The following is a 16,708-nucleotide window of genomic DNA, read 5'->3' as shown; positions in this document are numbered from 1 at the left end:
TTCTTTTTCTAGAGTTTTTATTATTTTGGTGTTGGACCTCCTGGACTGGTCTTCTGAGTCTATTCTTTCTTCCCTATTTTTAATCTACACTCTGGAGATTTCCTCATGCCTCCCTCTTCTTTCATTTTAATTATTATATTTTTAATTTCCAAGGTCTTATTTGCATTACTTTTTAGTAACATGTTTTTTGGCTCATAGATTCAATATCTATACTTGTATTTCTGTTGTCCATGTTGAAGTAGGGCTTTTCTCAGATGTTTTGTAAGCCTTCACTGTCTGCTTATGATTAATGAATCAAAAAGTTGATGGGAATTCTGAATGTGTGCATGAGGTTTATGAAATTGAAAACTGACTAGAGTAGTCCCTCTTATCTATAGTTTCAATTTCTATGTTTTCAGTTACCTGCAGTCAACCACAGTCTGGAAGCAACCTCCTGCATGTTGACAGAAGGTCAGTAGTAGCCTAACACTAAGTCACAATGCCTATGTCACTCACCTAGTTTCATCTCATCACATAGGCATTTTATCATCTCACATCACAAGAAGAAGGGTGGATACAGTACAATAAGAGATTTTAAGAGAGAAAGGGAGACCACATTCACATTGCTTTTATTACAGTATGTTGTTAAAATTATTCCATTTTCTTAGATATTGTTGTTAATATCTTAAGGTGTCTTATTTATAAATTAAACTTTATCATCGGTGTGTGCATATAGGAAAAAAATCGTATATGTAAGGTTTAGTACTATCTGTGGTTTCAGGCAGCCAGTGGGGGTCTTGGAATGAATACCTTATGGATTAGGGGGGATTACTATATATGGTGATATGGGTGGGCTACTTGTTGAGGACTTCCCAAAGTTAAAATCTGTGTATCTGTCATCTTGGGCTGGTCAGGTTCCCCAAGGAAATCTAATCTTCTCAGGGCAAGGTTCTGACTGCCGGTTACTGGGAGCTGAGCTGGAAAAGGACTAGAAAGCACAGTCTCAGCACTTAGTAATAGGTACATATAATTACATTTAAATCTCTTATTTTCACATGGTGCGTAGAATCCCAACTGTGCTGATGTCTCCCAGAAATCAGTAGTAGCATAGGATAGGAGCAGTTACTATGGGTGAAGAGTAGAATGGGGAATCTAGACATTATTTTCACTTATCCTCCCTATTAAAGTGCTGCAACTTCCGCCCCCTTCTCCAGGCCTGTGTAATTCCATGACTTTATGTGATGCTCTGAGCAGTCTGCGTTAGAAGCCAGATTGCTTCTCAGCTTTTCCACTTTTAGTTTAGGGACCCACTCTCTTGAGTGTGCTAATCAGTTACCTTTCATGAATTCACTTTCCAGTTTCTAATATTTTATTGCTTTCCTCTTTCCCTCCTTCCTTATGGAGTTATTTATGTAAAAATTTCCTCTGCGATAGTTTTAGTTGGATTCCAGAAGAGGGGCTTAAATAGAGGGGCTTTGTTCAGTCTGGCATCTTATCTTAGAAGCTTAAGTTTCAATACATTTAAGAACTTATTTTTACTTATTTTTATTTTTTAATGTTTATTTTTATTTCTGAGAGAGACACAGAGTACGAACAGGAGAGGAGCAGAGAGAGAGGGAGATACAGAATCTGAAGCAGGCTGAGCTGTCAGAACAGAGCCCGATATGGGGCTCGAACTCATGAACCATGACCTGAGCCAAAGTTGGATACTTAATCGACTGAGCCACCCAGGCACCCCAATACATTTAAGAATTTTAAAATATATGTTGCAAAGATTTTTAAAAATAAATACTATGTCAGTCAAGAAATCTGAATTGGAGCCAGTGGCAGGCAAGAAAAAAAAAATCTGAATTGATAAGACTGTTTACTTTTAAAAAATTTAAAGGAAAGGTGTGGAAAGAGATTGACTTATAAATCTTTGTCTTAATGACATAAATTGTTTTAAAACAAAAATGTGACATTTCATTGTGTTTCATGGTATAATGCAAAATCTTCTTTTTCAATGGCTGACCCCATTCACAACTTAAAATCTACAAAGATGCCCTATATCTTTATTACTCTCCAGTCCTACATTTTTAGGTTAATTGGCCATTCAAAATTCCTGTCTGTGTTAGTCCTATGGAGGAAGATATGTGTTGTGGCAAGCTAGAAAAGTCTTCATTACATAGAATCTATGGGCACTTCAGCACAAGGGAGATCCTATTGCTTGTTCCCTTCTCCCTTGCTAAGCAAAAACCAATTTTAAGTAAAAAGCAAAATCATTTCCAACTTCAGGGGATGAATCATAATTGATCTTAGCTAATCACTGTAATCCTATGCTTCTTGGCTGTGATTAACCTAGGGGTGGGCATGTGATCTAGTTTTTGCCAATGAAATGTAAGGGAAAATCTGGTGTAGAGTTTCTAAGAAAGATTGTTCTCCTCAGTTAAAAGACAGAAACCAAGGGTGCCGGGGTGGCTCAGTTGGTTAAGTGACCAACTTTTGATTTGGGCTCTGGTCATGATCTCACAGTTCATGAGTTTGAGCTCTTGATTTCAGCTCAGGTCATGATCTCACATGATCTCACCTGGAGATTGGCTCTGTACTGACAGCACGAAACCTGCTTGGGATTCTGTGACTCCTTCTCTCTGGCCCTCCCCCACACTAAAAAATAAACATTAAAAAAAAAAGCGAAACCAGAAACCAGAAAAAGTTTTCCATCCTTTCCTTTCATGGATTTTGTCCTGTAAAGATGTGATACTTGAACCTGTTCCAGCCATCTTGTGGGCTTGAGGTGAAAGGTAGGAGAACCATGGAGAAACAGACAGAACCCTCATGTTGTTAAGCTGAAAATTTAACCTCCCCTGGAACTGCTTGTCTCCAGACTTTAATTGAACATGCTTATGATTTAAGACACTTTTACCAGTTATTCTACTTTAAGCTAAAAATATTTTAACTGGCAAAAGTGGTAAAATGCAGGGTGCTTGGTGGTGGTCACTAAGTGAAGAGAGATGGTAATAAATCTCTTTAAATCTGTTTTATCATTTACAAACTAGAGTTAAACTTACCACTTAAGTTTGTATGGAAGTCATATTAAAATGGTGCAGATGCTCTGGAAAACAGTGTGGAGGTTCCTTAAAAAATTAAAAATAAAAACTATCCTATGACCCAACAATAGCACTACTAGGAATTTATATACAAAGGATATAGGAGTGCTGATTCATAGGGGCACATGTACCCCCAATGTTTATTGCAGTCCTTTCAACAATAGCCAAATTATGGAAAGAGCCTAAATGTCCATCAACTGATGAATACTGTGGTTTATATATAAAATGGAATACTACTTGGCAATGAGAAAGAATGAAATCCTGCCATCTGCAGCCATGTGGATGGAACTGGAGGGTATTATGCTAAGTGAAATAAGTCAGTGAGAGAAAGACAGATATCATATGTTTTGCTCATATGTGGAACATGAGAGAATTAACAGAAGACCTTGGGGGAGGGGAAGGGGAAAAATAGTTACAAACAGGGAGGAAGGGAGGCAAACCATAAGCTCTTAAATACAGAGAACAAACTGAGGGTTGGGGGTGGGGGAAGAGGGGAAAATGGGTAATGGGCACTGAGGAGGGCACTTGTTGGGATGAGCACTGGGTGTTGTACATAAGCGATGAACCATGGGAATTTACCCCCAAAACCAAGAGCACACTTGTATACACTATATATTAGCCAACTTGACAATAAATTGTATTTTAAAAAAAACAAGATATTTTTCTCAATGACTGGCATATGACAAAATCTAAATAAATAGTAGTTAACATTATTTTAAATTAAGACCTCTACCTTCTTTTATTAAAAAAATTTTCATTAATGTTTTTATTTATTTTTGAAGGAGAGAGAGACAGAGAATGAGCAGGGGAGGAACAGAGAGAGAGGGAGACACAGAATTCGAAGCAGGGTCCAGACTCTAAGCTGCCAGCACAGAGCCTGATGAGGGCTCAAACCCACAAACTGTGAGATCATGACCTGAGCCGAAGTCAGACAGTTAACCGACTGAGCCACCCAGGCACTCCTACCTTCTTTTATTTTAAAAACTGTCTTAATAACACTCATGATTTGGCCTAATGAGACTATGTAAATTGGAGGCGGGCACAGCCTTATATATAGCCATATATATATGTATATATACACACACACACACACACACACACACACACACACACACACACATATATTTTATGTTCAACATGTGACACATGGTAAATAATCCATAAAATTTATAAAACAACTAAACATAGTAGGTATGTAATACATTTTTATTAGAGGAATAAATAAGTGTACAAATGAGTTTCTAGTGACTGTTGTTGACTCTAAATTGCTAGAAATGGTAAAATAGTATTTAAACAAATTCTGTAAAAATCTTAGTAGAAAAAAACCTTAGTAGATATAGTTCTTCTAGAGAACTTATGACAACATGCTACATGGAAAAATATGAACTCTCCATAGAACATTGTGTTGTGCTACTTACCGCTAATAAAGTAGCCCATCTCATCATGGGAAATTATCCTGGAGTTCCTCATGAGAAATCTCTTTGAACTGTGTTAAGGACAGACCTTGTCTCTCATTCTGTCTGGGATTTTATCTGAAAATCTTACAGGCTCCTGAAGTATCAAATTTCAATTTATATTATATGCATTTAGTGTTTTGCCATAAACAGAACTAATTAAAACAAATTGAGTGCAGCAGAGAGGTTTCTACAGAACAAGGTGTTCCTTATAAAAGCTTGTGGCCTCTATAATTCTCTTCCCTTTCTGAATTGATGGGTTCATTCTGGGCAGCAACCAGAGTTTCTACTTGAATTTCATCATCTGTTGGTCTCAATCTTACCATAGCAGTTTGTACTTTTAAAAGACATACATAAAATTGAAAGATAATATTATTTTCTTTTGCTTACAGGAAACACGAATTGTGTTTTTCACTGAAAAATTCTGGCTCACATAATTCTTGATGTCACAACTGAACTCAAAACTCATTCTTGTTTTGGAATTTTTTAAAAGCCTGATTGCAAGTTCTGCAGAAATCATAAGAACTCAAAACTTTGTGATGTTTTGATGCTGGTTCAACAGAATCCAAGTTACTTTAGGTCAATATAAAGGAAATGACTTAAACCAATGATTAAATTTGTGTAAAGTCGACTGGAAACAAGTCAATGATTTATGTCTAAATATTTTATGAGCCTAAAGGCTGAATCTGAGACATACGGTTTTGAAAAGCCAAAGTCATCGAAGAATCAATGCTGTAGTTTCTTTTGTTGCTCTTCTAGAAAGCCACTGAAAGATTATGGGCATGCATCTGTGGTTGAGGGAAAAAAGCCACTAATGGGGCAGTGCCATATGCTTTCTTCATCTTATATATGAGTTGAAAAATGGCCTTTGTTGAGTCTCATGGGATTAGTAGTCTTCAAACCCCAGTCAGTGGAAGACTTAGCCTCTGGTCTGATGAGGGAAAATATTCATTCACAAACTTGTGTATCAGTAATGACAGAGGGACAGAATGGCAGATTTAGGGACTGACTACATCAAGGAGATTTTAACTGTGGTAAAACTAGTAAAATGAGGGCTCAAGCTCAAGTGTGAGAGAATATCCAGCCAGAGTTTCTAAATTAGGGTATAGAGAAAGTTTGAGAGTGACAATTATCAGTCTCTGGAGATTTCGTTTTCAGGTTAACACTGACGATGGAGGTGTGCATGACAATATCCCATTCTCATAGGATTGTTGTGAGGCCTACACAAAATTGTGCATGTAAGTTGTGGAGCCTAGAATAAGTACCCAGCAATTGTTATATATGTGCAGTAAAAATAGCTGTTCTACAGAGGCAAATTATTTAGATTATTTTTGGATGCTACTCTAAATCAGGCAACTATGAAATGAGCAAGTCAGCCATTCAATCTCAGGGATCCATGCTTTACTGATTCTTATTTTTATAACAAGATAGAATGGATGAAAGAATTTCTGACATGTTAGGAGAGAATTACCTTTCATTCCACAAGTGTCAAGGCTTCTTAAACAGCCTTAGATAATGTTCAGCAAAGTTGAAAACATTAATGCTAATTACTAGAACCAGAGCTTGTTGCCAAATAGTATGTCTGAGATTGTGCAGAAGTTACCCACCAGCCTCGTGTGCCTCAAAACCTCTCCTCTCCTCTCCTCTCTCCCCTTCCCACTACATCTTGCCAGCTCTCTACTGCCAACTTTCTATTTCTATTAGAAATGGTTGACAACTCAAAAAGTTAAGTATACTAAAGAACATGGCCAAGCTACGTGTTCTTTTCAAGTTTTGAAGGGGTACATTTCAGAATACAGAAAATCAGAAAGAAAAGAAAACCTCTCAAAACTAAATGAAAGGGCAAAGGTAAATATGAACCCATCTTCAGAAACATGACTATAATTAGCATACCGCACAGACAAAAGCATTCTCCAGCCCCTAGGTCAGTGATAGACATTTCTCTGGAAAGTGTCTAAAGGTAAGTGTTTTAAGGATTCATTTATATTTTATATTTTCTTCTTATTTGGGGTATGCCTGTTTCTCAACTTAGTAGTGAAAATTATTTCCAAATGTGTGCGTTTCTTTCAAAAGTTGAAGATGGAGAGGATATCACATGGAGAGGAAAAAATATCAACATGTCCCAAAGTTTTATCTGGGTTGATCCAATCTCAAAGAAGCAGTTCTTTCAATACAGTATAAAATTGTTACTTAACTGTACCCTAATATTTTCATTTCCCAACTTGAGCTGTTGCACTAGAATCTTTTACTGATATTTCAAACTCAGCATGTATAAAATTGAATATCTTTAGAGTAGTCTACTCTATTTTTACCTCTCAGTAGGCAGCATTAATATCTTCCTAGCAATGTAGACTCATACTTAAGGGTCATCTTTGAGTCCCCCACTTCCTCATATTTAATGGGCAATCTCATTCTATTAATGCTACCTTGACAGTGTTTCTCACATTGCTTTTCTCCTTTCCATTACTGCATCTACTTTTTTAGGACAAGTCCTTAACTTCTAACCATCAGTGCTGCGGTATTTTCCAACACCAACAACCAAAGTTCTTTTTTTTTTTTTCCCTAGAAGCTTCTGCAATACTCTCCTTTGGTATCATAGAAAGATATTTGGTCTTTGTCCCCCATTCTTGGCATTCTTCCTAAACCCTTGGAATTTCCTGAGTGATAAGGTGATAGGAGCTTCTTTTGTTCTAAAAAGGTGACTCTTGGTGAGACCCTAGGTAGCTTCAGGATGGGGGCTGGTCACTGGAAACATCAAGCCTTACTTGGAAGCTTATACTTTTCAGCCTCACCTTTCCAATCTGGTAAGGGGAGGGTGGCTGGAGATTGAATTAATCACTAATGGCCAATGATTTTCTCAACTGTATCTATGTAATAAAACCTCTGTAAAAACCCCTGCATGATGGAGTTCAGAGAATTTCTAGGTTGCGAAACACATCCACATGCCAGGAGAATGGAACGCTGCATCTCTAGGGTTGACAGAAACTCCTGGGCAGGACCCTTCCAGATCTTGCCCTATGCGCCTCTTTATCTGGTTATTCATTTGTATCTTTGAAAATGTCCTTTGTAATATACCAGTAAATATAAGTAAGGTGTGTTCTGAGTTCTGTGAGCTGTTCTAGCAAATTATCAAACCTGAAGAGGTATAGTGGCAACCATGGTTTCGTAGCCTGTTGGTCACAAGTATGGGGGGAGGCTCAGGATTTGTGATTAGCATCTGAAGTAGGGGACAGCCTTATGGTACTGAACCCTTAACCTGTGGAGGCTGCACGAACTTTGGTCACATATCAGTATTGAATTGAATTGTTGAACATCCAGTTGGTGTCCAGAGAATCTGAGAATTGGCTGCTTCATGTTTTGGAAAACATTCTAGCATTAGTGTCAGAAGTGTTACATGAAAAATCCCTTACCTTCCAATTACTTTTTCAGCATCTAGTTGCATTCTTTTCCAACCCACCTTCCTCACTGGTGCTAATTTCATCTTCCTGAAGGACAGCTACGAACATGTCATTCCCTTGTTCATCCAACTTCATTGATCCTAAAAAGATTCAGGTAATGTTTAAAGTTCTTCCATGATACTTACATGTGGTTCTGGTCTTTAAAATATGTATCATTTATTGAGCTTCCATGTTAAGAACAGGTGGAGACTTCACCTGTGTTATCTTTTATTCTCATTCTTAGGTCAGTGTGGTAAGACACTACCAAAAATCCCTTATCCCTTGACTTGGGTGGGGTGGGTGGGTGTTTTATAGTTATTGGGAAGGTACAGTTGGTCATGGAGTCCTCCCATGCTGAATCAATGGAAGAGACTTTTGAAATGCAACCAAGGAAAGATGAAGCTCTTCTTTTAACACAAGGGTTTGAAGTTGTGCTAGTAGGAGAGATATGAATCTCTTATGTAGCTTCAGGGAGGCTATCTAACTTGTTTCATGTTCTTTAGGACAACCAAAGAAAAACAAACCAAAGACCCAAACTCTGGTTCACACTGGAGGATTATTTTCCTTTCCTCCCCCATCCTGAAGCTTGAAGCTTCCTCTTCTTCAGTACCCGGCAGTGAAAACCGGGCGAAGGAAGGAAATGACTATGATTCACAACTAATGCTGGAAGAAAACAAAATTTCCCAGGTGCTAAAGAAAGCTTATGAACAGCTAGCTGCTGGGGAAATTGCAGTACCCAGGAAGTGGGGAGGGGGGAAGAGCAACATGATGAAGAAACTGGAGACTTTGGTGGAGAGATGATAGAAGCATTAGAAACAGAGAGAGGGTTACTATAGAATGATCTCTAACTTAGGAAGTATGCATTTGAGGGCATCCTGAAGAACTGAGCAGCTCAACTCTATACTGTTTTCTATTTACTGTGGTAAAATCTACATAACATAAAATTTACCATTTTAACCATTTTAAAAATGTATAGTTCTGAGGCATTAAGTACATTTCACATTGTTGTGCAACCATTATTACCACCATCCACCTCTAGATTTTTCTAGTTACCTCATGTAAGTGGAATCACACAATATTTGTCCTTTTGTGACTGGCTTATTTCACTTAGCATAACGTCTTCAAGGTTCATCCATGTTGTAGCCTATGTTAGAATTTCTTTCTTTTTTCTTTTCTTTTTTTTTTTAAGCTTATGTATTTATTTTGAAAGAGAGAGAGTAGAGCAGGGGAGGGGCAGAGAGAGAGAGGGAGAGAGAGAATTCCAAGCAGGCTCCATGCTGTCAGCAGAGAGCCCAACATGGGGCTCGATCTCATGAACTGAGAGATCACGACCTGAGCTAAAATCAAATCAGATGCTTAACTGACTGAGCCATCCAGGTCCGCTAGAATTTCTTTTCTTTTTAGGACTGAATAATATTCTCTTGTATGTATATGCCATGCTTTGTTTATCCATTCATTTATGGATGGACATTTAGTCAACTCCTTATTTCTTTAATAACTAGAATAGAGTGTGAAATGCCACCCCCTCTACCTAAGTCTGTGTCATTTGGATTTTATCTTTAGAACCTTGAGCATAGATAGGGCTTCTGGAACTTGGCTTGGAATTTTCTGTGTAGGGTAACAAAACTCCTCACCTATGGGCCAATTCAATAGCAGGTTACTGAGACTCTTTCAGTTTTTGTGTGAGAAAGCTGAGCTAGGAGAAAAATAATGCCAAATGTCTTTACATCTTCTCGTTCCCTAACCCCCCATCCCTCAGACTTCCCACCCTAAGGCCAGAGGTATTGACCTTAAGACTCAGATGCAACTATTTTACAGAAGATCCTGAAGCTCTCAACACCAGAGTTACTAAGTGGCAGAGTCAAGAGTTGAACCTAAATCTATCTGTGTCAACACTCATAATATTTCCATCATGGTGTTGAGAAGGAAAGCTGGTAAAAAAGCAGATAAAAAGGGGCAGCCAGATGTCTGATGCCAGATACTCCCCTTGCATGCTTTTGGCTTCTTCAAATCTTGCTTGCCTCTTTTTATCAGCCTGTAGCCAGGAACCAGAAGCTTGACTGTACTAGCCCCGCCCATCGCAGAAGCACAAATGTATAAAAGACCAGTAAAGCCTGAGTCAGATGCTCAGTCTTTGGAGGGGACTCCACTGGGCAGGCACCAGTGCGAAATAAACAGTCTTTTCTGATTCCCTGAGTGTTTGTCGCTTGTCGCTTGTGTTTTCCTGGGCGCCAAGAATTTGCTATCACAGTGTTACTTTTACCTTGAAATGGCCACATTCTAACATCAGAGAGGGAGAGCCTGGGCCAGGAGAAAGAGGCTGCACTGCCAGTGGGGGGCAGGTCAAGGGCACAAGTAAGCGGATGGGTTGTATATAAAAATGGCAACACTTTGGACTTTTAAGTGTCCCATACCACTACTGCTTTCACATTTCTCCCTCTAATGTATTTTTATCTCAATCTTAAAAGTCATCATGTGAACCTGTTATCTTAAACACTGTAAAATAGTATGACTGTAGAGGAATGTCCCCCCAAAACAGTTGCTCTTTCCCTCCTGCCTCTTCTTCCGATAAATAGCCATCTCCCCTTTACTGCCTTTAATTTTACAACTTCCTTATATACAGTCATGCTCTAATTAAACTGACCTGGTTACTGTTACTTCAACATTACCTTCATTTTGTCTATCTTTGTGTATTTGTTTATAGTATTGTTACCTGAAATGTTTTCCTCTATTTCTATCTTTGTCATCAGAATACACCAGCCTGAATCTTTGCTTGAAATCTCTGTTCTCCAAGTAAAAATAATCTCTCTACTGAACACACAATTCTTACAGGGAATTTACCAATATTTGACATGTATGTTATAGATATGATACATATATATATTTCCTCACTTCAGATTATAAACTTCTAAAGGGCAGGGATGTATTTAATTGTTAAGGTATAATTTTTAAAATAGTGAAATCACTGACCCTATACCAATGAAAACTGAACATGTATCAAAAATTACTTAAGTCATTAATGAACCACTAAGATGTTAAAACTGTTTCAAATAAGAATTTGGTTTGCAGAGATTTACATTTTTACAGGACAAAACTAATTTGCATTGGCAAGAACATAAATTATTTACATTGTAATCAGTTTTCTACATCTCCACTCTGTCTTCACAGAGTTGCAAAACATTAGTCAACCAAACAGAGTCAAAGGTCACACCTCTATACAATCAGATAATCCCTAGAGAGTCTTCCTGTTAATACCAATGTCTCCACTCAAAAGACACCAGTAGTACCTCCTGGCCATCTCCAGGTCTTTGATAAATTTTCCTCATATTAGCCATCTTCATTTCTTATAAAATACCAAGAACCAGTGCCTTGCAAATATCATACTAGAAAACAGTATATCATTGAATAAATATGATTACTGCTGTGTAGAAAATATAAAACAAATTAGAAATCTGGAAAAAGAAAACCCACAATTAGATAACTCCTAGAGGTACATTTATTATATTTTCTAATAAATCTAGGCTACTTTAACTCATCAGGCCTTTAATTTTAGAATGATTTAAAGTTTAACTTATCAGGTCTTTAACTTTAGAATGATTTTTAGTCATATTTGAAAACTCTTGGTTTGAAACCTAGTAGTTGGAAACCCAGATTATCTGGTTTTAATTAGCTTAGCCAGGACATATTGAATTATGATGGTCAATGAAAAATTAACACTGAATTTTTGGGAATAAAATAAATCATATCGTGGACATTTGCAAAATACCTTATTTTGATTATTATAAATTAAACAATCCTGTTCTCCCAAATGATTCAATAAATAAACTTTTCTAACATTACCCTACTTGCAGCTTCTTGAAGCCCTTTAATTGTCCTACTTATTAAAGCAAAAGAGTACACAATTTGGAAAACCTATGTATAAAATAATAAATGAAAAAATTTTTATCCTATAAAATATAAAAAAAGATGATTCTTTCATTTAAGAAATATTTATATGCTCTACTATTTGCCAGGCAAAACCTTTTTAAGACTTCAAGTGTATTCTGAGGGTGGAGATGGGAAATAATCTGATAAATAGGAAGCTACAATATCATGGCCCATCCAACATACTGAATCCTCTCTATGCAGTGCTGCTTTCCTGGTACCTGGGAAAAATGCCACAAGTCAGTCAGCATAGAATGTATATGTTACAGTTTTAGTTGAGATTAAAGACAGAGTTCCCAAAGAGACCAGGTCAGCTTTATGCCTTTATTGTAGAACCAAACTTACTTCTATAATTAGTTCAACTAAAAATTACTTAAGTTGTAAGAAGAGAATGTAAGGTTACTGGCTTAAAGCTTAAGAGGAAAAATCAGATTAACTCAGGAAACTTCTCACAACTGACTTCCTGACAAATTGTTGGTGGATATGTAGACCTGGTCAGACACAAAAGTGGTGATTCCTCTGTACAACTTGGTTTGCATTTCCCTGAATGTTATCAGTGATGGCACTGCACTGATCTATCCATCTACCTAAGCATTTTGGGAGCCAGGGAACTTTCCAAGGAGCTGGGACCTTGTGTCACCTTCACAAATAGTCTTGAGAGTTGTTTCTAGTTGATGTTGACAGTAAAGTTTTGGGGGTGGGTGGGGGGTGGGGGCAGGCTCTGGCCAGATGGCTAGCTAATCCACTTCCAAACAGCAGTTGAGGAACTGTGGCAGGACCATAGGTACAGCTGATTGAAAGAAGTCCTGGAAGAAGGCTTGAGGCAAAAGGAAGAGAAGTTCAGACAAATGAAGGGCAAATTCTGCTGCGGAAGCCTTAAGATTTCATCATTGCCACTGGAATTCTTCCATGAGGAGAAAATCTGTCTCTGCTGGATGAGAAGAAATTATTGAATTTAACTCATCTCACATCCTAAATTACCATTAACATGGTGATCATCAATGTGTAATTATTGAGTGTCTGCTGGTTATCTGCTCTTTAGCTAGAGAATATGCAGCTTTTATAAACCACAGAAAAACAATGGAGACTTTCTAGGAGATTTGACAGAGAAATGAGTAGTTGCATATTAAACATAAAAATTGTATGTAAATATACACAGCCATGTAAAATGAATGCATAGTGATAGCCAAGTGGCTATTGTAGCTTTGAATTAGTGTCTGGACTGGAGATGATACATTCAAATTGAGAATAGGTGATAATCAGTTTTTACTGAAAGCAATAGAGGGGCTCCTGGGTGGCTCAGTTGGTTAAGCGTTGGACTCCTGACCTTGGCTCAAGTCATGATCTCACGGTTCGGTTTGTGAGATTAAGTCCTGTATCGGACTCTGTGCTGACAGTGCAGAGCCTGCTTGGGATTCTTTGTTTCCCTATGTTCCTGCCCCTCTCTTCCCAGATCCCTCCCCTGCTCTTGTGCTCCCACATGCTCTCTCTCTCTCACTCTCAAAATAAATAAACATTAAAAAAAGAAAGCAACGTGATTTTTAAAAAGCATTTTATAATCTTTTAAAATAGTTCCTGAGCAAATTACTGTGACATTAAGCTTATGAAATCAATGACATTTAATAAAAATCCACCATGAAACTGTTTTAGGTCCGTAGAGTACTATGTTCTTTAAATGCAGAGCATTATCATGATACCCTGCCTCCCACCAATGATCTTAGGAATCTCTGGGACCACTCAAAAACAATGACAAACATAAGTTGCTTAATAGCTGTAGGCTCTCTGGCTTCTTACCTATAAGCAAACTCTTTGGAAATGAAAATATTAAGGACAAAGTGAACTAGAGTTACGGTCTTTTCAGAATTCTGAAATGTTTAAACTTTTTGACAAGTTAACCCAAATGAGATTCAAACAAGGAGCATTTTAGAGAAAAAAAAAATCTGCCTTTTTGGGGAAGGAAGAGCTTCTTTCTGTAATGTGAAATCTTGCCTCCCTCTGTGTGGGAGTGGTCCCCAGTATCGTCCTTGCCCTCCTCTGGCTCTACCCCAGGCCTGGGGAAAGGCAGTAGACCTCTGTCCATGAGCCCAAGGTGGGCAAGCTTAACTGAGTGTAGGCCCACTCTTCTTCACTGACACCACCACTATAATACACACAATCGCTTTCTCGAACTTTATTACACAGCTCAGTGTAAGTCAAGGCTGTTACCAAGTGTGCACCAAATATGGCTTTTCCCAAGGTCCAGAGAGAAACAGCACGCAAGAGGCTAAAATACTCACGGGGAACCCCTCATGGACGCATCCATGTTTCTAATCTGACTCCTTAAATATCATGCTTTATTTTTCTGACTTCTGCCCTGCAAATCTTTGCTTTCCTTATGGGAAATCATGCCTCTTAACTACAGAGGTTGATCTCCTCCCACAATCCATTCTTCTTTTCACAAAAGTACATTTTCCCAAATCTGAGTCATTCATTTCAAAGTAACATTCCAGGTGGGTGGGTGGGTGGGAGGTGGGGAGTCAATGATCTGTGCTGACACTCCCTAAGTAGCTTGGTAACAAGCTTCCATGAGAGCAATGTAAGTTTACAAAATGGCAGTTTCTCCACCCAATTGTGCGTGGAAAAATACTTAAAACACGCAAAGACACACACACACAACCTCCCAAAGCACATAATTCTGATAGTGAAATCCAATTCTATAATAGAGAAACATTTTTCTCATCCATAATTAAATTAATAGTTGACGTTTTTTAAGGTAAGCAAAAACAAAATAGTATTTTCCTTCTTCCCTTGTTTCCAATATTTTTTTTAATGGCCAACACTTTTTCTTCACAAAGGCCTTACCAAAGCTCTGAGATTCCTTCAACTTCTTTTGAGGAGAGAGAGGAGATTTTATTCTTCAAATTATCTTATATTCCAATAATACAATAGCTCAGGAGCTTTATTATGCATTCATTAATTCCTCATTCATTCACTGATTCATTTAAAAGCATTTGCTGAGTACTACTATGTGCTGCTTGGTACTTGGGGGATATATACATATAAACAAGATATGCTTTCAGTCCACAAATATCTCACAATGTAATTAACAATAATAGCATGTGAAAAGTGCTATAGAAGGTGCTAGGCAGGCATGGAGAAAGTTGCAATTAAATTTTCCTTGGAGAGTCGTGGTCTTATTTCTCATTTATTTCCATTGATAACGGGAAGTAAAAATTCAGTTGTGAAAGAGAAAAATGTTTCTTTTCCATATGTATTTGTACTGTGCCATCTCTCAGAATTAATATTTAGTTTTTGGAGGTGTGTGTGTCCCTTTCAACAATCCTCTGTGTTCAATTGAAAGAAGAAATTGGCACACCTTCAACATAAGAGTGATGGGTGATGCTGCAATGGAAGATGCCCCCACCTGGGTAGGTTCTGAAATATCTTCATTTTATCTTAGGGATTAGTGATTCACACTAAGTGAATCTCAGCATGAGTCTCAGTTTATCTCACCAGCTTCACCCTTAGCTTCCTGGGCTGTTTGTACAGTCACTTTCCCATAACTGTTACTCCCCTGGGCTTCCTGCTCTTCTGGGTCCACAGCTGTCTCAGGTTGGGGGAAAGGTCAGTGATGGTATGAAAATGTGTAATCCATTCATTCATTCATTCATCCTTTAATATTCACTGAGTGCTTGCTATAGAACAGGCACTGGAGTAAGTTCTGTAGATATAATGTGTAGTAATAACAGAGACATTGTGACAAACTGCTAGCTGTCCTCCTAGATTTAATCCCTCCTTCTTCCCTGGAATAGGTGATTACCCGCTAAATATTACATTTCCCAGATTCTTTTGCAATTAGTTGTGGTCATACGACTAGGTTATAGTTGGTGAGTTGTTAGTAGAAGCAATGTATGCTCCTTTAGGGGTCAGTCTCATCCTTTAAAGTATTGAACTTGTGCTACTGCTCTGGTCCCTTTCTATTGTAATTGACAGGGAGATGATAAGAAATTGTCAGTTCCCTCGACTTAGGGATGGAAACCATGTGTTGAGGAAAGCTGAGCCATCCCACAAACTCCATATTGCCCTAACGTGGAATGTTATATGAATGAGAAATAGGCTTGCAACTGGTATAAGTTTTATTATTTGAGGTTCTCTTTGTTAAAGCATTTTGCTCTGTACCTTTATTAATGCAATCCCTGCCTTCATGGATTTTACAATCTACAAAGAAACTTAGATGTTAATCAACTAATCTCAAAATATATATATATATATATATAATTACAAACTGAGATAAAAGTTATGTAACAAAAGAATGTGGTGTTATAAGAGCATACCATGAGGATATTTGACTTAGTCCTGGGGGGTCAGAGAAGATTGTAGAAAGGGTAAGAATGGAGTGAGCATCAGAGATGTGTTGGATATAGTATCTGACAACTTACAAAACTGATTTTACAATGAGCTGGTTTTTGAAGACCATAACCTAAATACTTTTCTGTATAAATCTTTCTGCCTGATGTGGCCCTTGGGCTTGAGGGAGCAGTTACAAATGTTGGTATATATAAAATAATCAAGTGAAGTAATACAGTAAACTGAAAAATATTTAGCATCTTATAAGACACTGAATTAGGATGAAGTACCAAACAGTAGTGTCTAGTGAACTATATAAGCCATGAGTCTTATAAAAAGGAAAGCATCTTAAATTCTTACCAAAACAACATTGTTAGTATTTAAATTACAATACTCAGCTCAAAATGAAAAAAGCAGAGAAAACGTTTCTATAAGGTAACTCAACATAAACAAATATATGAAGACAGCTGAAATATTTAAAAACTCCAAACAAAAACTACAA

Source organism: Panthera onca, chromosome F2 (assembly GCF_046562875.1).
Source record: "Panthera onca isolate mPanOnc1 chromosome F2, mPanOnc1 haplotype 2, whole genome shotgun sequence".
In the NCBI taxonomy this organism is placed as follows: Eukaryota; Metazoa; Chordata; class Mammalia; order Carnivora; family Felidae; genus Panthera; species Panthera onca.
This window is presented reverse-complemented; position numbering follows the sequence as displayed.